The following is a 26,031-nucleotide window of genomic DNA, read 5'->3' as shown; positions in this document are numbered from 1 at the left end:
TTACGCCCCTTTGCATGTTACCTCCAGGCATTAATGAAATGTATTCAATTAAGTGCATACTACAACTTAAAAATTTTTGTTAGGAGCTGACTATTATGCTGTGTTTAAAATGGTCTATGCACTATTGTGTCTTAGAGTGTTTTTGATTTTCAGTTTCTCAAAAGGTTTTTTGCTTTTTTTATTACATTTCACATGCTTTTAAGGTTTATTTTAAAAATATAAACATACATATATACTGTTAATTTTAATTTTAACTGCATTAATATTTTATAATAGATTATCACTGGTTTTAGATCTTTTTATACTATTTATCTGTTATTTTAAAATATTGTTTTGAAACAATGTGTAGATGAGAGTTGTTTAAGCTACATATTTTAGGTAATGAATGAAGGTGTGGACCCTAAAAGCTTTTATGTGATTTTTTGTTTTTTGTAATAAACAGTATGTTATTTCATCGTGCTTGCAGGATTTATTTGGGCAGTTGGATACACTGTGGTGCTTCTTCTTTTAGTAGTACGAACCCAGTTTGTGTTTGTGTGTTTCAAATTAGCCAAACACTATTCCCCTGCCTTCCCCTCCCTCTATCTCCAACCTCTCTTAATTATACAACCTACCTACTACTAATAACTATAAATCTGCATAACTATTAACTCATTTTGCTCTAAGCAGCAAATAATATAAGTAACTAGTCACATTTTCTTCTGCTAGTTGTTTAAAACCTTATTTGTAACAACTCACATATTTGTCTGCCAATTGTTAATACTCTTTATAATTGAACCTGACTTTTTTTTTTTTCTCCAGAGATCTCTGCTTAAGATCCTGTAGCTAGATGTTTACTACTATATATTTACTAAACATTAAATAAATTGGTTTCTAGTCTGAGAGCTTTTTCTCCCTGGGTCTCTGCTGAAAATGAGCCAAAAGCTTAGCCACACTAACCCGGTTAACAAATGCAGAATAAATAAATAAATAAATAAATACTAACTTAGAGGTTGCACCAAGCAGAGAAAGAACCTACCTACCCTAACCCACAACTCAGACTAGATGGCTTAGTGGTTAAGGCATGTTCTGTGGTGTTCCATGCTTACTCCCATGTCCAAAGAATATGCTAATTGTTTCCATCTCAAACTCACCAATGAAAGGAGCTGTCGCTAGGTGATTGACTAATGTCTCCGCTGTTACCGGTGATAAGCGGGTTGAAGACCTACTCTTACCCATGCCAGGGACCCTTGCTAAAGGTGGGAGGGGTATATGTGCCCCTATTGGCCATAGTGCCCAGCCTGGGGTTACCTGGGAGCTCCTGTTGAGCGAAAGATGGCCATAAAAAACCGCAACCTGCCAAACATGAACTTAAGAAATTGTGGTGAGAAAGAGGGCTTTCAGAGGCAGTGAGATATCATCATAATTAATGACAGACTTACTTATGGCAATCAGACTCCAGTGTAAGGGGCAGTATTCATAATATCAGCATACATGCCCCACAGCAGGTTGTGATAGTGAGGAAAGAAATGCACTCAGACAGCAGTTGTAGTACCTACTAGATAAAGAAGGACAACATGAATTGGTGTCCATTCTCTAGGCACTCTCTGGCAAATGGCTTGAACACATGGTTCAGATGGTTCAACAGTCACATGATCACATACATCACATACATTCACACACACATGCAATTCAGGTAGACTTTCTCCTAAAAAGGAAAAAGGACTGGGGGAAAGAAGGTTCCCAGCAAGATTGCAAGTCATGAAACAGTCAGCCCACAGCATAAACCAAGCCATTAGTTACAACAATCAGCAAGCAGCAGACAGGATGAGGTAAGGTCAACAGACCAGGCTGAAGACCAGAAAGTTGACTGGAGAGAAAGTACAGCAGTTCAAGGAATTACTCAGGGTTCTAGCACCCCAAGAGTTGAAGGTGGCAGCGCCAGCAAGCAGCATGTGTGGACTACAGAAATGATATGTGGCTGAGCCAGGTATGGAAATAAGGTACATAAAACATAAGTGGTGGGTGGTGGAAGGAAGGAAGAAGTCAAAAAAAAAAAAGGTGCAGGGAAGAAGAGGGAGGTAGAAAAGACTGACCAGACTAGGAATAGGCATCAAAAAACTACAAACAAACTTCTGGAATGTGTGAGTAGTAAGGCACAAAGAAACTATATCAGCTGCAAAGGCAGGGCAAGAAAGATAAGAAGATAGGTCAGACACCCTTCATAAGGTCAGGAAAGCAGCAGGCTCAGATGAGGTGCAGATAGATATGATATGATGGGGGAGTGAGGGGAGAAGAAGCTCCTGAGAGGATACTATAACAGTGTGGAGAAGAGGTGTATCCCAGATGACTGGAAAATAAGCATACTTGTGCCAGTGTATAAGACCACACTGCATGAAAGTTCTGGAGAGAGTGATTGATAAACGATACACAGAGTAGTAGAATGTAAGATGGGAGATGAACAGTTCAGATTCAGATCAGGGTGCAACCCAATGTTTTGCATTGAGACAGATACTTGACTGGGCATTCTAAACTTGGAAAGAAAGCATATGTCCCAAGAAAGAAAAGCTAATCTGGGCAGTACTGCAGTGATTTGAAGTCCGGAAACATTAGTAGAATTAGTGCAGGCTATGTACAAGGACCCATGACAAATCAAGAAGAAGCTGAGAACAGAGATAGAAGGAAGATAGTGGAACAGGAAATAGTCTGAAGAGGTCAAGAATCAGAGGGAATCAGAGGGAGTATCAGGTGTAGTCTATCTAAAAAGAATGCCAAAGAAGCTGAAAAGCAAGGTGAACAAGACAGTGAGCAGAAGACAATCTGGTGAGGAAGATTTGGGACAGACAGGAAGAAGATAAGAAGGTGGATGATTGTGTGTGAAAGAAGATTCATGACAAATCAGGCATAAATGTTGAAGAGGATTAGGTATCATTGTATTTAATCATATTTGATCTAATGATATTCTTCAGTACATTTTACCAGTTGTAATTTGAGTTTAGACTAGTTGTTGTGTGTGTAATTTTTCTGTTTTAGATATTTTTATTTAGTGCTAAATTAAAAAAAAATTAATAACAACTCAGAATATAATATAAAGGCACAAAACAATAATCTATAGTTAAGAAGAAAAATAAGAGTAACTAATAATAAAAGAGTCATCACCAAAATATGTTCCTTCATTGCACAACCAAAATCCATATATACACAACATTTTGCATAAGGATTGCACAACCTGAATGCAACTATATCCCAAACACATTACACACCCAATCAGATGACTTTCAATCATCTCAGTGTGTCATAGCAAAAGTGAGGAAAATATGTCAGATGCCCAGGCATCAACTTCAGCTAATACCAAACATTAAAAAAAATGACTAACAGCTTGCAATCTGTCAGTCTAGTGATCATGATCACAATCATTCACAACTTCCACAGGGAGAGACAAAGAGAAACAATTATAAGAATGGATATAAAGTAAATGACTTAACTGAAAATTGGAACATTTTTTAACAGAAACTTGAGACAATATTTGATAATCACACAATCTCGGGGTACAATAAAGAAGAATTAAAATAACTAGGCTTTGTTTTCCTTGATATAAATTAAATAAACAGGTACAGTTAGGGGAAACTGACTGTAAGCTGGATAACAGGAAAGAAGCTGCTAATGCCATAAAGTAATGTCTCTGTGAGAGGGAGCATAGGAAGGAGTAACAGTTTGACTGTGAATAACAAGGAAGAGGCATAACAAAATGAATAGGGAAGCAAATTTTAAGAATGGCTTGAGTCAGAATAAAAAAAATTAACAGGATGAAGATGGTAAAGGTAATAATTCATGGAGAGTATATTGACTTTAGAAGAAGAAGAAGAAGAGAAAAATAGAAAAAAAGGGGAAAAAGAGAGGGATAATTAGTGGGAACATTTAATATAAGTTGTGATTTATGAGTGTGAGGAAAAAAAATAAGGTAAGTAAAGTTGAAGGGAGTAAAAGTGGGTTCTGGTCTATCTCTTAATGGCTGGCCAAAAAAAACTAAAAAAATAAAATGAAAAAAGAAGCTGAACTAAAGTTAAGGTCAGGTCTGAGTAATTGTAAACAAATGTCATGCTGTATGCATTTGTATTTGTATGAAAACTGCTATAAATGAATAACAAACAAGTTTGCATCATTAAAAGCCTTGAAGATGAATCAGTGTGTACTGTCAGTCTCCTGATTCCCATTACACCTGTAAGACAGAGACCCTGATGTGGGGGGCTCTGACAGCATGGTGTCAGAACTGGTGATTAACCACTGTCTGGAGAGCTATGACTACAAATCTGGCAAAAAGAAGAACAAGGAGTCGGTAATACAGATCTTGGCATTCTGACAAGGGTATTGGTAAGGTGCACAGTGAGCACACTATAATAAATGACTTAAGGGTTATTGTTCACTTGTAAAGTGGATGAGGTGGGCTGGTATAAGACCCTTTTTTGTATTCAGATCTGTATAAAAGATTACAGCCACAAGCACAAATGAGGAAGCCTTAGGAGTGGTAGAGAGAAGGTATACAATGTGAGAGGCCTTTTAGCAGTTTAACTACAACTCACTAGCCTCTGAGAAAATAGAGAGTCCCTTGCAAAATTTGAAAAGATACTTCCTGGTGATTGAATAGCATTTATGTAACACCAGGTATCAGAACAGATAGTACAGCTACAGAACACAAGTAAGCTGACATCAAAAGGCAGCAAACACTAGAAGATTTATCACTTCTAAAAGCACAAGTAACAGTCCCAGAAGCATCTGATCCAATGTCCTTAAGTTTATTCAGCATCCTAATCCTAATCACATATAGATCTTCCTGTCATCCTTTAAAAGAGTGGTTACTGCAGATCAGCTGACTCAAATCTGGTCAGTCTTCTGTAGTGTCCTAATGATCACAAGAAATCATCAAAATATCTCCTGAAACATACCAATTCAGAATTTTGCAGTGTCATCTGTAACACATTCCTAACTAAATGTTCATGCAGATAAAAGAACTTTGTTAGGAATGGACAAGACTATAAAACAGAAGATCACAGAAAATATGACAATAAATATCAGTTGAAAACTCCCCTTTATTTTGCCCACAAATGTAAAAATATTGGCTTAATAATATTGACTAAAACAGAAAATAAACTATTTAGATTAGCAGACAACATTTTTCAAACAAGGAAGTAGTAACAGGTCCCTTTTGAAGTGGAGCTCATTATAGAAGCACATTAGGTAAAGTCCTTAATAGACAGCGGCAACATGCAATACTTGATTCTGAAAGAGTGTGTTCTACAGCAGGCTAAATCTAACAACTGATTTTTAAAGAGTAAATAAGTGTGAGATGACTGCAAATACTATCCTACTATAAAATTTAATTGTGATATACAAAACAGAATTGTTACACAGAAGTTTTGATTTGTAAAACAATTACCTTATTCATTCATCTTGGAGAACATCTCTAAATACATCAGTCAGCTATTAGCAATGTTTTAACAGTAAAGAAGTATTCACAATATTGAATACAACTAAACAGAAGAACACATAGTAGATGATTATGCAGAACCAGACACAATACAATAAGCATATCTTTTCGTCTACCTTATGAAGCTCATGAAAGTTATGATATTATCAGTCGGTTACTGTTTAAAGAATGGACTGAACCTGACTTAAAGAAAGAGACTCATAATTACAATGCTTAAACCCTGTCAGTAAGAGTTGCATCCTAAGGCAAATGACCATTCTGTGATACATAAAAGAAAGCAAAACCAAAAGAATCATGAAGATAGTTGCTTGATTACTCTGGCTTGGGATTGCCAAAGACATAGAGAAGCATTGCTGACCAAGAAACCAGTTGCCAGTAAGTATCTACTTATAAACCTCCAAAGGCTTAATTGTGCCCATTCTACAGTGAATATGCATCATTTGAAAAATGTAAGAGATATAATATGTCCATCACCCTGCAAAAGAAAAGGATATCATTATTCTTAAAGGTTATGCTCTTATGCCTTCTGACACCCAGAAGATATACTTTTTTAGAACTGCTGCTACTGTCAGATAGGTAGCTTTCTAATTCTATACGATATTTAGCAGAATTTAGATTTCTGTGTTATATTATCGCAGATCAAGGCTCAAACTAAATCACAAAAAAACACTACAAAAATTGTATATAATGTTTGGTTTATACTTTTTTGGAACTTTCATTACCTTCTGAAAACACATTGTGTTATTTCTGGAAATAAGATAAAATGCATTATATGGCCAAGTTTTCTTGCATTTGGTGAGTAAATTAACTGCCCAAGTGCAATTTTCATTTTTGGGGGTAGGATCTTTAAGTGGTATCAAAGAATCAAAGGAACAGACTAGTCATGGGAAACACTACCAGGAAACCAAAAATATATAAAAACAATAATGATTTTAATATATCAGTTAAGTGCTTTTTCCAGGTATTCTGGACTTCATCAGAACAACAGGTACACTAAATCAAACACTTAAATAGCTTACATGCATCACTTGACTTGGACTGCATAATCACCTGCACATATTGAAGTTATAGCTCAAATTCATTACTCATTATCAAGTGCCTCATGAATGCAATACCTAAATAATAACAAAGTACAGAATAAAATGCTTTAAAAACACTTAGGTATGGCAATAAATAATAATTAATAAGTAATGTTTAATTCATAATTTATAATTTAGCTTGTTGCAACTTTAAAACACTGGCAATAGAAATATGGTCACTCAGCCCCAGAGAAGCCCTGGAGTTCAACTTTAATTGCCAGTGTAATTCACAATATTCAATAACAGTTTGCCATAATACCCCATAGACATTCTGATCCACTTGTGTTGCAATACAAAAAAATGTAAAAACAATCTCGGTACAGGTATAAGTATTTTTGTACAAAGTTAGTTTCAATCATATGGGAGATGTTATACATATGTTCATAAATCCATTTTCTAAGAGGTCGATCTGGTTTCTCAGTATAAAAAAATCACATTTTGTACAGCATTCAATGTAAATGACAGCTTTAGATGAGCAGTTAAATATGTATTTGGTTTGATTTCTAAGTTAGATGCTTGAGTGCATTCTCCACTGCTGTCTAAAGCATGTACTACATCAGTGGTCGGTCAACAGGTGGTGAGACATGATGTCTACCCGATAGGAGTCTTCTTCCTTATTCATTGAGCAACGTATATTCTCATCATCACACTCACCTTGAGTTGCAATAGAGGGAGCTGGTAGCAAATGTGGCTAGGCCTGATAATGTTCCTCATCCTCACCAGACAGACCTACAGAGTGCAGACACAACAGGAAAAGTTCTATAGGTGTGACATTTTACTGAACCACAATAAAAACTAATGCAGCTAGCACTGATACATGTCCAACATGCAGCTATCCATTCCCACTTCTGAGACCACCTACTATGTCAATACCTATCTACCGATGAGCTGAAAGATAAAAGTAACACATTAATTATACATGTATACAACACACACACACACACGTGTGTGTGCGCGCACGTGTGTGTGTGTGTGTGTGTGTGTGTGTGTGTGTGTGTGTGTGTGCGTGAGTGTGTGTATATGTGTGTGAGTGTGAGCGTGTGCGTGTGTGTGTGTGTACGAAAATTTATGTTAATTTATCATTGTGTACAAGCACTGAAACAGATGATCAATGCTAACATTCTCAAAGTGAAGGTTTTGGCATTAGTATTCCTAAACCAGACTTATTTTAAATATATACATTCGATCTTCCTTCTTCCAATATCTTAAATTTTCAGTGAACAAAACACTCAACCTCATTACTACTACACACCGCAGAGTGAATGAAATATATATATATATATATATATATATATATATATATATATATATATATATATATATATATATATATATATATATATATATATATATATATATATATATATATATATATATATATATGTGTGTGTGTGTGTGTGTGTGTGTGTGTCTTCTAGATGCCCTCAAGACACATTTGCTGGAGGCACATGTCCTTGCTGCTCTTTGCTCATTTCAGCAAGTGCTCTAACTCCCACTATCTCATCTCCAATAATGCTAACTACTCTTACCAGAACCCTTATCCTAACCCGAAAAACTGCCTAACCCTATAGCCCCCATCCCTTCCTAAATCTAAAATTCCCTTCTCCTTCCCCTCCTTAACCCTAAAGTCCTGATCAGTCCCTAGACCTAAAGTCCACTTCTCCACCTATTCAAGAACACTCCCTAAACCTATAATTCCTTTCCCCCTCCTGTCCATGCTCTTTCCTTACACCTAAAATGCCTTTCCCCCCTCCCTGAACCTAAACCTAAAAAATCACCTTCCTCCTCCATGATCACTCCCTAAACCTAAAATTCACACCTCACTCCTTAATTCTAAAGTCTCTGTTGCTCTCTAAACCTAAAATCCCTGAACCCCTCCCTAACCCCTCCCTACCTAAAAGCATTTTCCTGGCTCCCCTTCTCCAGTTACGTATTTTGCGACAAGCACTTGTGTGGCAGCTGTATCACTAAACTCACATTTCAGATATATATATATATATATATATACATATATATATATATACATACATACAGTGGATATAAAAAGTGTACACACCCCTATTAAAATGCCAAGTTTTTGTGATATAAAAAAAAATGAGACCATAATAATCATTTCAAAATGTTTCCCACCTTTAATGTGACTTATAACCTGTACAATTCAATTGAAAAACAAACAAATCTGTTAGGGGAAAAAATATAAAAAATAAAAAACATACAATATGCTGGTTGCATAAGTGCGCATACCCTTAAACTAATTCTTTGTTGCGTGTGCACACCCTTAAATTAATACTTAGTTGAAGCACCTTTTGATTTAATTACAGTATTCAGTCTTCTTGGGTACACACCTGCCATCAATTAAAGAGACTCTGATTTACCCCAAATGAAGTTCAGCTGTCCTAGTAAGATTTTCCTGACATTTACTCAGTTGCCTGCTACAGCAAAAGCCATGGTTCGCAGAGAGCTTACAAGGCATCAAAGGGATCTCATTGTTGAAAGGAATCACAGGAGAAGGGTACAAAAAAATTTCCACAGCATTGGATATACCATGGAACATAGTGAAGACAGTCATCAAAACGTGGAGAACATATGGGACAACAGTTGCAAAGAACTGGACGTCCCTCCAAAATTAATGAAAAGACAAGATGAAAACTGATCAGGGAGGCTGCCAAGAGACCTACAGCAACACTGAAGGAGCTGCACAAATTTCTGGCAAGTAATGGTTGTGTACTACATGTGACAACAATCTCCCATATTCTCCATATGTCTGGACTATGGGATAGGGTTGCAAGACAGAAGCCTTTTCTTACACAGAAAAACATCCAGGCCCAGATAAACTTTGCAAAACAATACATCAAGTCTCCCAAAAGCATGTGGGAAAATGCATTATGGTCTGATGAGACCAAGGTTGAATTTATTGGTCACAATTCCAAAAGGTACGTTTGGAGCAAAAACAACACTTTGCATCACCAAAAGAACACCATCCCCATGGTGAAGCATGGTGGTGGTGGCAGTATCATGCTTTGGGGTTGCTTTTCTTCAGCTGGAACTGGGGTTTACTCAAGGTGGAGAGAATTATGAACAGTTCCAAATACCAGTCACTTTTGGCCCACAACCTTCAGGTGTCTGCTAAAAAGTTGAAGGTGAAGAGAAATTTCACCTTCCAACACGACAATGACCCCAGGCATACATCCAAATCAACAAAAGAATGGCTTCACCAGAAGAAAATTAAAGTTTTAGAATGGCCCAGCCAGAGCCCAGACCTAAATCCAAACAAAATTCTGTGGGGTGACCTGAAGAGGGCTCTGCACAAGAGATGCCCTCACAATCTGATAGTTTTCAAGTGCTTTTGCAAGGAAGAGTGGGCAAATATTGCCAAGTCAAGATGTGCCATGCTGATAAGACTCCTACCCAAGAAGACTGAATGCTGTAAGTAATCAAAAGGTTCTTCAACAAAGTATCAGTTTAAAGGTTTACACATACAACAAAGTATTAGTTTAAGGGTTTACACATACAACAAAGTATCAGTTTAAGGGTTTACACATACAACAAAGTATCAGTTTAAGGGTGTGCACACTTATGCAACCAGTGTATTGTACATTATTTATTTTGTATATTTATTCCCCTAAGAGATTTGTTTGCTTTTCAATTGAATTGTACAGGTTATAGGTCACAGTAAAGGTGAGAAAAATTTTGAAATGATTTGTTGTAGTCTCATTTTTTTATATCACAAAAACCTGGTATTTTAACAGGGGTGTGTACATTTTTTATACCACTGTATATATATCTATAGATGTATGTATGTATATATGTATATTTCCTACTTACACTCTCTTCACACACTTTAGCTTAGCACTTCTGAAGACTTTCAGTACAGTGTTCCTACAGGACTTCATAGTGGCATTGGTATTGCTTGCTTGCTTCTGAACCACCGAATGCATGTTACCTTAAGAAACATGAGGACCAGGTTATGCCGGGGATCTACTTTTTTGAAGGTTTCATTTTATGGACCTAGATGCTTCTGCCTGACATGGATGTGTAGGAGATGAAGAAGTATCTTCATCTCCTTCATACACCTCCTAGGATTCCAGTGTCTGTAAGTGCTACCAGCCATCTCTGATAAAGGCCAAACACTATACCAAAACTGCAGCAATATGCATAACTGTATTCAACTATGACTCTTAATCCAGACAAGCATTTGTTGCTCTGCTGTGCAATGCTCATGTCTACATTTACCTCCTGCACTCAGGTTAGGTATTTGGAATATGGTAAAGCTGTCATGGGGGGAGGCCACGGTGGTGCAGCGGTTAGCATTGCCGCCTCACAGCAAGAGGTTCTCCGGTTCGATCCTCGGCTGGGGTGCCTTCTGTGCAGAGTCTGCATGTCCTCCCTTTGGTCGCGTGGGTTTCCTGCGGGTGCTCCAGTTTCCTCCCACATCCCAAAGACATGCTGTAGGTGGATTGGACACACTAAATTGGCCATAGGCATGAGTGCATGCATGCGTGTGCCTTCTGTGGAAGGTTGGGTGCCGGGCTGGCAACTCAACACCGTAAAACTCCACTGCCAATCATGAGCGGACAGTGATCCACTGTGGCGACCCCTAATCGGGAAAAGCCGAAAGAAGAAGAAGAAGTAAAGCTGTCATGGGAATGATGCTCATTATGGCTTTTTAGTCATTCACGATGATGATGCCTCATTTTCCTATATGATCCGAAGAAAGGGTTTAGAATTGTGGAGCTTGCCATAGTCATTTTATTCACTGATATTCCATGAGTCCAAAATAATACTGTTATCATCATTGTGAACAATGATTTCAGGGTTATACATGGGAGTCATGTGCCAGGATTTGTGAGGGTTGCCCGGATCTCCTGTAAAACATTACACAACATGTTTTGGGCTGGGGGATATCAGTACAAATGTAGGTGTCATTCAAAGGGGATCCAGTATCTGTCTGCCTGGGATGACATGCTCGACAAGCCACATTGCTTCGTAAGAGATGGCTTGTACCTGTCACCCTTAGGCTTTCGAATACTGGTAAAGGCTCTTGCCACCCCCATAGTGTCTTTTTTAGGCAAGCCTCAAAAGACAAACCCACCATCGTAAATAGCACAAGTAACCAAAAACTGAAGGTAATGCTACTCAATGCCAGAAGTCTAAACCTCAAAATGCATGCACTCGAGGCACTCTTCAGTATGGAGAACATCGATATCTGTGCAGTAACAGAAACCAAGGCTCCAGAGAGCACCCCGGCACTACCAGGCTATAACTCATACCATACATTTCAGCCACAGAACCTGGACCGAAACACAAAAGGCAAGGGTGTATCCATATTCATCAAGGATACTCACACCTCCAGGTTAGTGGTGCAGCACGATGCATCAGAGATCATCCAAGTGCAACTAACAATGGGCAAAACTGCAATCCAAATTGTAGCTTGCTACAGATCACACACCATGACCCAGGACCCCCATTCTGCATTTCTGGAGACACTGGGAAATATGAAGGTCCTACCAAACACCCTAATACTGGGTGATTTCAACTACCCAAACATTAACTGGGAGAACTACTCAAGTACTAACTCCCTTGCCCAATGCTTCCTAGAATTTATAAACTCGAACACCCTGGATCAACTGGTCAACACCCCCACCAGAGGGAACAACATATTGGACCTGGTCATTACCAACATGGGCGACCGGTGTTCCACACCTAACGTCAACCCCTCGCTGGTTAGATCAGACAATAGACTAATCACTCTGGATATTCACATTCTGCCCCCAACCCCAATCAAGGAAACCACCATGAAAAACTTTTCAAAAGCAAACTTCACGCTGCTTAAGACTGAAGTGGAAAGGTTCACAGCCCCCCACGCCAATGGACAATGCTGTCCATGCTGCTGAAACCTATACAAAGGCACTCTATGATCATCTGCAGGAATGCATGGATCGTGCTATCCCAAGTAAAACCAAGACTCACTCCTCCAAGAAAAGGAAACCAGACTGGTGGACCCCCTGCCATAAACAGGCTCTACAATAGAAAGAGGAAACTAGTACAGATAAGAGCAAAATCCCTAGAAGGAAAGACATCCCTGATCAGTATCAGCAAGATACTACGATCCCTCATTTAAATCATCCAAGGCTAGCTTCGAAAGCAAAATTGCCAAGGACTCCAAAGATAACCACAAAGCGTTCTTTAGCTATGTCAAGAACCTAAGTGGAAACTCTCATATCTACTCTCAGTTGGTGCAGAATGGCACAAAATACACTGAACCGACTGATATTGCCAACATTTTGGCAGACAGGTTCAGTGCAAACTTCACACCCCTCTCACCCCCTAAAAGGTCCATAACCATACCAGAAGAATGTAAGGCCCCAGCAATCACTGACACATAGGTTAAAACAGCCCTATCCAAAGCCAAAAACACAGCCTCAATGGGACCGGATGGTGTCCCATGCTGTGTTTTACAAAAGCTCCAAAATGAACTAACCCCTCACCTAAACACACTGTTCAAACTCAGCCTCTCTACAGGCTATGTACTCACAGAGTGGTGCACAGCAACAGTTATCCCACTCCACAAAGGTGGCATCACAATGGACCCCAGGAACTATCGTCCTATAAGCTTGACTAGCCTGGTCTGCAAGGCTATGGAGAGCATCATCATGGAACTCATTAACAGAGACATTGGGAACCTCCAGACTTTGGACCCCACCCAGTTTGGCTTTGTTAAAAGCAGATCATGCCTCCTAAATCTGTTGGACTTCTTTGAGACCATTATCAAGGCATTAGATGAGGGTAAGGAGGTCCACACAGCCTACCTAGACCTCGCAAAGGCTTTCGATACCATTCCCCATTCTGGTATTATAGACAAACTCACCAAGCAGAAAATTAACCCCTATGTCACAAGATGGATTGCAAATTGGCTCATGGACAGAACCCACACAGTGAGAGTTGCAGACTCTAGGTCCGACTCTAAACTGGTTACAAGTGGCGTACCCCCAGGGGTCAGTCCTAGGACCCCTCCTGTTCAGTATATACTTCTCAGAGGTACAGGCCAGCACAGGAGGTCTTTGGCTGACCAAGTTCACCGATGACTGCAAACTAGGGGCCATAATTGATGCTCCGGCTGATACAGACACCCTCCAGAAGGGTCTCACTGAGAGGGATACCTGGTGTCAAAATCATGGCCTCAAGCTGAATGCCAAAAAGTGCATTGTCATCCCCTTTGGAAAAAACAAAGTACCCCCAAACTACCACATAGGTGGTAGTCCCCTAAATACAGAAAAAGTAATAAGGGATCTGGGGACTCAAGTAGATAGCAATCTCTCCTATGATAATCATATTGCCAAGGTGATTAGAAAATCCTTCTACGTAGCCCACCTAATCTCAAAAGGGTTCTCATCCAGAACAAAGGAGGTTATTGTGCCTCTCTACTCATCACTTATTAGACCCATCATAGAATAAAATGCCCCATTTGGGATGTACCTTACAAGACACCTGCAACAGCTGGAAAGATCACAAAAGTACCTCACCAAGAGGATTACTGGCCTCAAACAGATGACCTATGCAGCCCGACTAAAGATACTGCAGCTGTACTCGGTTGCATACTGCTTACTCAGAGGTGATTTCTGCTTGACATACAAGGCCATGTCCAACCCAGAATTGATGGATATGCTCCACCTAAAAAAAAACAAATCCCTTAGAGCCACACACTCTAGGGATATAAACCTTACCACAACGATAAATAGGACATGCTGGAGGGATAGATTTCTGACCCAGAGACTCCCCATGCTTTGGAACAAGATTCGAATATACATCAGGCAGAGTCCATCACTAGCACTCTTCAAGAGAAACCTTGACGGGTGGATGGGAAACAGAAAATTTACCCCGGGGATCACTGCAGTGGCGCTGCTGGACAGAGGCGTAGGGAACTAATGGCTCTGCTGGTCAGAGGCACAGGGAACTAATCTAAGGGGGTGGCGAAAGCCAACACACTCTAGCTAGGCTTATAACTGCCCTTGGGCAGATAGCCTAGTACTTACCTATGAACCTATAAACCTATGTTTATGGGTCAGTGAATATTGTACACAATGTGGAGGGACTTTCCAACAATATGACACTTTGGAATTCACTCTTCTGAAATGGACATAGGTTTGAGGTATGTCAAATGTGAAAACAACACAGCTGCCAGGATTGTATACACACACACACACACACACACACACACACACACACACACACACACACACACACACACACACACACACACACTCACACACATACACACACACACACACACACACACACACACACACACACACACACACACACACACACACACACACACACACACACACACACACACACACACACACACACACACACACACACACACACACACACACACACACACACACACACACACACACACATACTGGCAATGATTCCCTCTGTATAACACACTGCCTGACAACTGAGGGACTAGAAACCATTCCTATTGCAGTATCTCTGGAACTGTGAGCAGGGGATCCATTATAGCCACATGAGTGCAGTCTACGGTACCCAGTGCCTCATAAAAGTAGCTGATGTTGTAGTAGTTATGCATAGGGCTGTCTCTCCTCTCTTCTGTCTTAGTGATCCATATGTACTGCTTAACATGTAACATCATCGCATCAATTAAATCACTGAATATCCATGAAGCAGAATCCTGAGGAATGCTCAGTGTGTCCCCACCTGGTTGATGAAAGATCTTTGTATCTAGGATAGTACAGCTACATATACCTTGGTATTCACAGCTATAAAAAGACAACATATTCTCTGAGCTTGAGAGTATGGGTGAAGTGCATCAGCCAAACTCAAGATGATATCCCGGTCCTCTCTCTAGTGATCCACCAGCTGGCCATAAGTGAAACCAAGGCTGATCAGGTGCTGCTGCTAATCCATATTGTCTGTGAAGACATGTAACTTTGTCAACATATCCAGTGGCTCCACACAAACCACTGGAGCTGTGAACATGTCTGCCTATTGCTGCTTTGCACCTTTCCCAAGTCCTTTGGCCTTACATCACACTATACCAACAACCTGCACAAAGATTGTACTAATGACAATGAATCACATCATTGCTTCCTTTTTTCCTCATTTACATGTTATTATGCAATCATTTTCCTCAGTGCTACATTTGAAGAAAACTTATAGACATAGATTGAAATACGTAGGCAAACTGCATAGTACACAGTAAACTTTTGCATGGTTCTCAGGAATGTGCAAGGTGTTTGGAATTCCTAGAACACAGTTGTTTAGCAGCCCAAGAATATGCATAGTGCAGTATGCAATACATACAAATGTGCTCTTCATACTTTACATTTATATATGCATTTAAATATATTTACTGATGATGACATTGTGAGCAGTAAGGTTGTTGTTGTTGTGCCTTTTGGCTTTTCCCGGTTAGGGGATGCCACAGCGGAACTCCGGTCTGCTAATGATTGGCAGTAGATTTTTATGTGCCGAGTTGCCAGCCCTGACGCACAACCTTCAACGAAGGTATGCCCATTCACGCATGTCTCCAGACAGAAGACACTCTAGCTGAGAATCAAAAGGGACAACGTCTTACTGTGAGATGACAGCTCTACCACAGCACCACTACCGCAGTGGGAAAAAGAAAAGAAAAAGAAAAAAGACAACAGCATTGACACTAAACACAATAGTACTAGATGCTCAGATAAAGATGATGAGAAATAAATACATCTGAACATAAGAAAAAGGAAAAGTTACCCTATTCATTCAGTAGAAGTACCTAGGATAAAGAAGATGATCTCAGTTCTTTCACAGTTGAAATTTCCTAAAACAATATCAACAGCTAATGTGGGAAAATGTAATATAGCACAATAAACCTTATTCCAGGTTTCCGAATGAACTGAGAGATTAAGTAGGAAAAAGATAATAGGGCATGATGAGATTCATTGCAGAACTCTCAGAGAACTGAGCAAAGTAGTGGAATAAGGTAACAGGACATAATAAAATTCATAGAGAATTTCCAGGGAAATGGGTGGAGACATGACACCATCATGAACTACCATGTGCAACAAATAGGTTCATAGGTAGGTACTAGGCTATTGGCCCTAAGGCCTATATAAGCCTAGCCAAATGGTACCCTGGCTTTCGCCACCCAAGAAAATTATTTTATTGTGCCCCTGTCGAGCAGAACCACAGAAGTGATCCCCAGGGTGAATTTCCTATCTCCCATCCAATCATCAAGATTTTTCTTGAAGAATGCTAATGAGAAGCTTTGCTTGATACAGATAGGTAGTTTGTTTCAGAGTATGGAAAGTCTCTGGGACAGGAATCTATCCCTCCAGCATGTTCTGTTTATTGTGGTGACAAGGTTTAGGTCCCTAGAGCATGTAACTAGGAGGGATTGGGATTTCTTTAAGTGGAGCATGTCCAACAGCTCCGGGTTTGACATAGCTTTGTATGTTAGGCAGAGATCACTTCTTCGTAGGCGATATGTGACGGAATAAAGCTGGATTTTTTTGAGATGGTCTGTATAGGGCATCTGTTTGAGGCTGGTAATCCTCTTTGTAAGGTATTTCTGTGGCCTTTCCAGTTGTTGTAGATGTCTTGTGAGGTACATACCAAAAGGGATGTTGTACTCTATAATGGGTCTAATGAGTGATGAGTAGAGGGGAACAATGACCTCTTTTTTCCTGGATGAGAAACCTTTTGTGATGAGGTGTGCCACGTAGAAGGATTTTCTGACCACTGTGTCCCAAGGTATCTTATCACGCTTTCGGTGTTAAGTAGACTACCGCCTATGTGGTAGTTCATGGGTACAGAGTTTTTACCAAAAGAGATGACCATGCACTTTTTGGCACTGAGCTTGAGGCCACGGCTTTGACACCAGGCATCTGTCTCACTGAGGCCCTTTTGTAGGATGTCCACATCATTAGGAGTTTTGATTATGGCTCCTAGTTTGCAGTCATCTGCGAATTTAGTTAGCCAAAGACCTTCTGTGTTAGCCTGTACTTCAGAGAAGTTGATACCAAACAGGAGAGGACCCAGGACTGAACCCTGTGGTACCCCACTTGTCACTGGACTGAAGTTGGATTTAGGTTCTGCTACTTTCACAGTGTGGGTTCTGTCAGTGAGCCAGCTGGCAACCCATCTTGTGACATAGGGATTTATACCTAGTTTAGTGAGTTTATCTATAATTCCAGAGTGGGGGATGGTGTTGAAAGCCTTGGCAAGATCTAGATTGGCTTTGTGAACCTCCTTACCCTCATCTACGGCTTTGGTGACCACTTCAAAGAAGTCTATCAGGTTTAGGAGAAATGATCTGCCTTTTACAAACCTGAACTAGGTAGGGTCCAGAGTTTGGAGATTACCAATGTCATTGTTTATAAGTTGCATGATGATACGTTCCATAGCCTTGAAAACCTGGCTCGTCAGGCTAATGGGGCGGTAGTTCCTGGGGTCCGTGGTGGCTCTGCCTTTGTAGAGTGGGTTAACCGTTGCTGTGTGCCATTCAGTCGGCACAAAGCCTGAGGTGAGGCTATGATTGAACATGGTACTTAGGTGGGGTGCCAGTTCGTTCTGTAGTTCATGTAGAACGCAGCCTGGGATGTTGTCAGGTCCCATGGATGCTGTGTTCTTGGCTTTGGAGAGTGTGTTTTTTACCTGTGCAGCTGTGATTACAGGAACTTTGCATTCTTCCAATACAGAGATGGGCCCTTTAGGGGGGTGAGAGAGCGGTAAAGTTAGCAGTGAACCTATCTGCCAGGATGTTGGCAATATCAATTGGTTCTGTATATTTAGTGTCATTGTGCTGTAACTCAGAGCACATCTAAGTGTTGCCACTGAGATTCTTGACATAGCTATAGAATGCTTTGTGGTTGTCTTTAGAATCAGTGGTGATTTTGTTTTCGTAACTAGCTTTGGAGGATTTTATGAGGGATCTCAGCTTCTTACTGAGACTGACCAGGGAGTTCCGCCAATCATGGGATTTTACTCTTTTTTGCAACAGTTTCTTTCTTCTGTTGTAGAGTTTGTTTATGGCAGGGGACCACCAGATTGGCTTCCTTTTTTTGGAGGATAGCATCTTGGTTCTGTTAGGGATAGCACGATCCATGCACTTGTGTAAGTGCTTATAAAGTGCATTTGTGTAGGATTCAGCAGTCGTACCTTTATTGTCCGTCAGCATGGGTGTCATGAAGTTTGCCACTTCTGTTTTAAGAAGTGTGAAGGTGGCTTTGGAGAAATCTTTTACGGTGGTTTCCCTAATGGGGGGTGGGGGTGAGATGTGGATGTCTAGGGTGATTAGCTTGTGGTCGGATTTGACCAACGAAGAATTGACCTCTGGCGTTGAACACCGGTTGCCCATGTTGGTAAAGACCAGGTCTAGGATATTGATGCCCCTGGAGGGGTGTGGATAAGTTGATCCAAGGCACTGGAATTTATGAATTCCAGAAAACGTTGAGCACAAGAGTTGGTACATGTGTAGTTTTTCCAGATAATGGTGGGGTAGTTGAAATCGCCCATTGTTAGGGTGTTAGGTTGTACTCTAATATTTTCCAGTGTATCAAGAAATGAAGAGTGGGAATCCTGGGGTACTAGGCTATTGGCCCTAAGGCCTATGTAAACCTATTGGCCCTAAGGCCTATATCAACCTAGCCAAAAAGGTACCCTGGCTTTCGCCACCCAAGAAAATTATTTTCCTGTGCCCCTATCGTGCAGAGCCACAGAGGTGATCCCTGGGGTGAATTTCCTATTTCCCATCCAATCATCAAGATTTTTCTTGAAGAGTGCTAATGAGGAGCTTTGTTTGATATAGATAGGTAGTTTGTTCTGGAGTATGGGAAGTCGCTGGGACAGGAATTTATCCCTCCAGCATGTTCTGTTTATTGTGGTGACAAGGTTTAGGTCCCTAGAGCGTGTAGGTCATAGGGATTGGGATTTCTTTAAGTGGAGCATGTCCAACAGCTTTGGGTTTGACATAGCTTTGTATGTTAGGCAGAGATCACCTCTGAGTAGGCGATATGGGACGGAGTAAAGCTGGAGTTTTTTGAGACAGTCTGCATAGGGCATCTGTTTGAGGCCAGTAATCCTCTTTGTAAGGTATTTCTGCGGCCTTTCCAGTTGTTGTAGATGTCTTGTGAGGTATATACCAAAAGGGACTTTGTACTCTATAATGGGTCTATTGAGTGATGAAAAGAGGGGAACAATGTCCTCTTTTTTCCTGGATGAGAAACCTTTTGTGATGAGGTGTGCCATGCACATCGTTAGGGGTTTCGATTATGGCTCCTATTTTGCAGTCATCTGTGAACTTCATTAGCCAAAGACTTTCTGTGTTAGCCTGTACTTCAGAGAAGTAGATACCAAACAATAGAGGACCCAGGACTGAACCCTGTGGTACTCCATTTGTCACTGGTCTGAAGTTGGATTTGGAGTCTGCTACTTTTACAGTGTGAGTTCTATCAGTGAGCCAGTTGGCAACCCATCTTGTGACATAGGGATTTATACCTAGTTTAGTGAGTTTATCTATAATTCCAGAGTGGGAGATAGTGTCAAAAGCCTTGGCAAGATCTAGACAGGCTGTGTGAACCACCTTACCCTCGTCTACGGCTTTGGTGACTGCTACAAAGAAGTCTATCAGGTTTAGGAGACATGATCTGCCTTTTACATACCTGAACCATCTGGGGTCCAGAGTTTGGAGATTACCAATGTCTTTGTTTATAAGTTCCATGATGATACATTCCATGGCCTTGCAGAACCAGGCTAGTGGGGCGATAGTTCCTGGGGTTTGTGGTGGCTCCCCCTTTGTGGAGTGGGATAACTGTCGCTGTGCACCATTCAGTGTGTGTGTGTGTGTGTGTGTGTATATATATATATATATATATATATATATATATATATATATATATATATATATATATATATATGTATATATATATATATATATATATATACATACACACACATATATGTTATTGTTGATGAGATGATGCTGAAAAATCAGACAGTAAAGAATCAGGTCAGCAAGGTAATCAATTAAACTGTCAAGACAAGCTGAGAATTACAAGTGTTCAATTTAAACTCGATACTGGTACAGAGTGTACATGTTGTCATAAAATGTTCTTAAGGCACTGGAACTGAAAGGCACTGAAAACATGCAGTGTGCATATTCCTTTAGACACAGTTAAGGCACAGGGCTATGATGTTAGATGGGTCTACTATGTCTGACAAATCCCAGCTGCTTTAACTCATTAACCCCTATGTGGTGTAGAATGTCACACCTCTAGCAGCCTATATGCACTATTGCATTCCAAAGCATTTTATGAAAAATCAACTTAAAATGCATAAGATAAACAAATGTAAATATTTTGTGAACAATAAAAACTATTAAAGCTGTACAAATAGCAATGTCATCAGTAAAAACTGTTATTTGCAGGGATAATTGTGGATTCATAGTTTTTCCATGTATATTATATTATTAGTTCACACAAACCCATAATTATATTTTTGCTAAACTTTCACAAATTGTCATATCTTGCAAAGGTACAACATAGATATATAATGTTAAAACACTTTGACTAACCAGACATAAGCTTTCACATGACAGCAAGAAGTTCTTCTCCGAGTATGCACATTAAGATACTTACAGAAATAAGAAACTATCCCCCAGGTTTAGCAAGCTCTGGACGGCATGCAGGAATAGTGCAGGAGATGCTGGAGGCAATATGGCCACCGTGCAATCCAGGAATAAGCTCCAGGGATGTGCACGAGTGCTCCTGCACTATTCCTGCACGGACATAGCTCCTGTATGCAAATTACCGCATTTGCAGGGGAAAAACATGCAAATGAGGTGAATTTGTGATCCAGGAAGCTGGCAGCTGGCCGTGCAGGACGAGTGTAGTCTGCATAAATGTACTCGGTTAGTAACCGAGTACATTTCTGCAAACTACAAAACGGAGCCTTGACAGCTCCAAATAAAGGGTGTATAGTATGTGTAAAGCATAGCAATGGCCATTGGCATGGAAAACAGTTGCCAAAAAAAAAAATAATAACTTTTATTTTTTTTTAACCAATTTCGGCTGTTTAAGATAGGGCAGCAATGCACAAACAGGATCGGGCCGAAAATAAAAAAAAACCTGAAATAAGCATTGTAACCAAAATCACTATTTTGCCATTATACTCAATGGCAGGCAGAAGACAACATGGCCAGGAAAAGTGGTTGCTAAGGGGGAATGGTCAGTGTGGGACCTGTAACTATGCATTAGCAGGCAATCTTGCAAATGAGAGGAATGATACTGAATTCCACATCTCCCCTCAATGCTAGGCAGCACCCAACTGTGTAAGTGCAGGAAGAGCATGGTGCAAGCCTAAGAGTTAGCTGACATCATAGGGAGGTATGTCAGGCATAGTGTTAGCTTATTGGAGCCCTGTGGCTCGGGTTTGCCCATAGCTAAGCAAAGCTAAGGAAGGGGGTGTGTCTGAGGCTGCCTAGCACTCTTTACATTGCCTAAGCGGATGTGCATGCCGCACACCAGGTTTTAAAGGAAAAAAAAAAAAGTAAACTAGGAAATAACAGGTCTGTGCACATCTGAGCACTGTGTTGCGTGGCACACCCCTCGCCTTAAACAGGAAGGCAATGGGAAGGGAAAACAGCAGTAGGAAGGTAATCAAGGAGAACTAGCATAGCTGGCAGGTGACAGGCAGCAGACCAGCCCAGCCCGGCACACCACTATAAACTATGCAAACACCTTACCCTCTGTTTTTTCCCACATACTCTACACCACCAGTGTACACAAGCAGGGAAATTTTAACAAACAAAACCAACAAAATGATAGGGGCTGCAGCAGCTATTATACAGCAACATGTGGAAGAGGCTGAGGGTGGTGAGCATGAGAATGCTGATGACCAACCCACAGTGAGGAGAAGGAGAAGAGTGTACAGACCCAGAGTAACCTACCAGGGGCTACATGAGCTGGAGATAGTGGAGCGCTATATGGTGGACAGGGACCTCTTACATCAAACTGTTGAGCTGTGCCAGCCACACCTCACACACAAAACTATCAGAGGGGAACCCATCCCAGTGGATACCAAGGTATGTGTAGCCCTAAGAATACTAGCCACAGGCACCTTCCAAAGGATAACTGGGGATATCATGGGGATCTCACAGGCATCAGCATCCAGGGTACTCCAACAGTTTCTGGATGCCATGTCAGCACATGCCGGTGAGCAAGTATATTTCCCCAATACCCGTGAGGTATTGGCCAGCAATATGCGTCTCTTCCACCAAACAGCAGAATAATCTGAGGTAGTGGGTGCAATAGACTGCACACACATTTGCATCAAGGCACCACCTGGTGAGAGGGGTAGGGTCTACATCAACCGCAAGGGCTTCCCATCCAACAACTGCCAGGTCGTATGCAATGCCAAAGGCATTATAATGAATGTGTGTGCTGGCTGCCCTGGAAGCTATCATGACTCCCACATCTGGCATCTGACGCAGCTGTACCAGAGATTTGCCAATGGGGACATAATTTATGGTCACCTAGTGGGGGATGCTGGTTACACACTGGAGCCGTGGCTGATGACACCCATCAAAAATGCACACACACCCGAACAAGAACTCTATAATGAGGCACATGCACAGACCAGAATCATAACAGAGCATGTGTTTGGGATGCTCAAGTCATGGTTCCAGTGCCTGGACACATCCGGTGGAGCCTTGCAGTACTCCCCAGCTATATGAACCCAAATTGTCATTGTATGTGCCATGCTACACAATATGATCTTGCAGAAACAGCTGCAGCAGGAAAAGCATAGGGCAGGGCCATACAGCCCCCCACCATTGCCAAGGCCTGCACAGGCACAGAGTGACTCGGAGGAGGAACAACCTGAGCCTGCCCCAGTAAGCAGAAGGAGTGTGCCCAGTATGCCCAGGCCTTGGCAAAGAGGCAATGCATAGCATATGCACTGACATGGTAGGGGACCCAGGGAATGACACCTCTCTCTGACTCACATATACAGTAAAATGGATGCCAAATATGACACTACCTGTGCTTAACCATGTATAGGGAGTGTACTCTGTGCATCCGACATAGTCAGCCCTCCAGCACTTTCCTCAGTACTGGCAAAGCCACAAGGTAAGTCACTCTTCCTACCAATTGCCGAATGGAGTAGTATGTGTTGTTACTTGCATCTATGGTATGGATGTGAGCATGCAAGGGAATTGGGTGGCTGAATGGGATGCCAGCAGATAGTAAACACCTATAGTGGCAGCCTGAGATCTGTAAAAAATATTGGTGTCACCATAGTAGCCAGTACTAGGCAAGGTGACAAAACTCACTGCAGGAAATGTGCTGGGCCACATGTGTGTCCATAGGACAGACACATGCCTGTCAGGGAGGCTCACATACCCAACAACAGTCTCAGCCAGCAAGACAGGTGTAGACAAACACAAACAAAGTCTGTGCTAAGGCCTCTGACTGATTGCTATGACACCCCCCCCCAGGCCTACACAGACAGACTACAACAGGTCAGGCAGTGGGATGTTAGTTCTGAAGGGTAAGAAGTCAGAAACTGAAATGTAGGTCAATCAAACCTAAAACCTGTAGTACACAGATACGCCTCTAGTCAGCATGACAGGTTAGAATACAGAATTAAATGGAGTACCTGAAATACCAGTAGAGTCATAGCAAATGTGTACAAGTGTCAGGTGTGCCCCCCAATCCTATGTAGAAATGTACTAACAGTCAGGTGTGCCCTCCCTCCCAATCCTATGTAGAAATGTAGTAACAGTCAGCTGTGACCCCCCACAATCCTATGTAGAAATGTAGTAACAGTCAGGTGTGCCCCCCAATCCTATGTAGAAATGTAGTAACAGTCAGGTGTGCCCCCCCAATCCTATGCAGACATGTAGTAACAGTCGTGTGTGCCCCCCCCCCACACACAATCCTATGTTGAAATGTAGTAACAGTCAGGTGTGCCCCCCCCCAATCCTATGTAGAAATGTAGTAACATGTATGTGTAGGTATAATAACAGTGGAGTACAGATTACCTGAGCTGGCCAAGGTAGCAGGATAGATTCTAGCATGTGTACAATATGCAGGTCTGTGTGTTTTAGGTTGGTGTGTGTCGTACATTGTATGAGAGTGTCAGTATGCATGCATGATGAGGTTTGTCCTGGTGGCCACTGTGCAGTACTGCTGAAGACAGGGCCATGTTCTCACAATGGTAGTGCCAATCACAATGCTTCCCAGCAAAACACATTCCAGCGGTAAGCCATAGTAAATGTATGGAAGTAATATGAGTTACCATCTGAAAGATGGACATGGTATGAATGTCAGCCCAGATATACAAGCAGTACACAGGGGGAAGTACCCCAGACAGACAGTGTATAATATGTAACTGTCAAATGGACACACCATTTGAATTGTATATACAGGTTTGCAGCACATTATTTGGGCTTGTAGTAGGGAATACCAATGTCGTCTGGCCAAACACTGGCAGAACACAAAGGTCATAGGAATGAAGTACTGAGAAACAGCTGATGTCTCTGCACAAGCCAGCAGAGGTTGAATACCCCATGCATATCTGTAAGTCATATGCAAGTAGAGTCCATAGCACACATGCACCCAGCTCACCCCGCCACCACCCACAGGTACCTCTCCAGTCTTATCCCTGCTTCCCTGCTGCTGGGAATGAGTACAATATGACCCCCACCTGTGTATGGCAATAGAGAAAGAATGCAGCATGCAGAGCAAGTGTCCCATGCAGGTGTGTCCCTAGCTGTAAGCAGCACCCTGCCAGCATCCACACCACTGGACCAATACTGACAGAAAGTATTGGCATGAACACATTGCATACCTACCCTGTCACCCCAGGGTAATATAGTGTATTGCAGTCTGGGACTGTAGGAGTGACAGAATTCAACAGCTGGCCTGCATCACTACCAAATGGCCTACAGTCCTCTGCCAAAGGCCTGTGTCTCACCCATACTGCCAATATATATTATGTTATGAACTCCCAAATAACAACATAACACAGTCCACAGAACCCAAATGCAAGGCCATGTGGACAAATCACAGTAACATGTCCACCATGTCCTACTGCATGAACTGTGGACCAACACCAGATTACTGCTGGGATGAGGTGATAACTATAGGGAACATATCAGACAATGTTTGCATTATGTATGGAAGAGGATAGAATAATAGAGGGGGGGGTGGGAGCATGGGCGGCATGGAGTGTGTGAAGTCCGAAACTCAGCCATGTGCACATACTATCCCTGGCTGCAAACACAAGAATGGGTGGCTACAAACCTGCTTATTAACCACAATGTGAAGGGGTAATGTCCAGAATTATGACCCCTGCCTCTGGGTAACCTCTGTGAATCTGTACAGTTGTGAGGTATGGCCACAGCAGGATATGGCCATACTGTTAAGTCGATGGATGTACAAGCATGGGATCCTCTGCCACCACTGTACCAAGGTG

At 41.4% G+C, this 26,031-nt stretch overlaps 1 long non-coding RNA gene across 1 annotated transcript in view; it reads right to left on the bottom strand.

Moving 5' to 3' along the window:
• Positions 1-5,400: 5,400 nt before the first annotated feature.
• Positions 5,401-26,031, bottom strand: part of LOC122795612 — a 245,317-nt gene continuing 224,686 nt past the window's right edge. The window contains exon 4 of the long non-coding RNA XR_006363838.1: positions 5,401-7,272. This is a non-coding gene — a long non-coding RNA (uncharacterized LOC122795612). The remainder of the gene's footprint in view (positions 7,273-26,031) is intronic.

This window comes from Protopterus annectens, chromosome 2.part2 (genome assembly GCF_019279795.1).
Source record: "Protopterus annectens isolate FY-2018-M chromosome 2.part2, PAN1.0, whole genome shotgun sequence".
Lineage (NCBI taxonomy): Eukaryota > Metazoa > Chordata > Ceratodontiformes > Protopteridae > Protopterus > Protopterus annectens.
The sequence above is the reverse complement of the archived record's forward strand: the minus strand, read 5'-3'. Positions and strand labels throughout refer to the sequence as shown.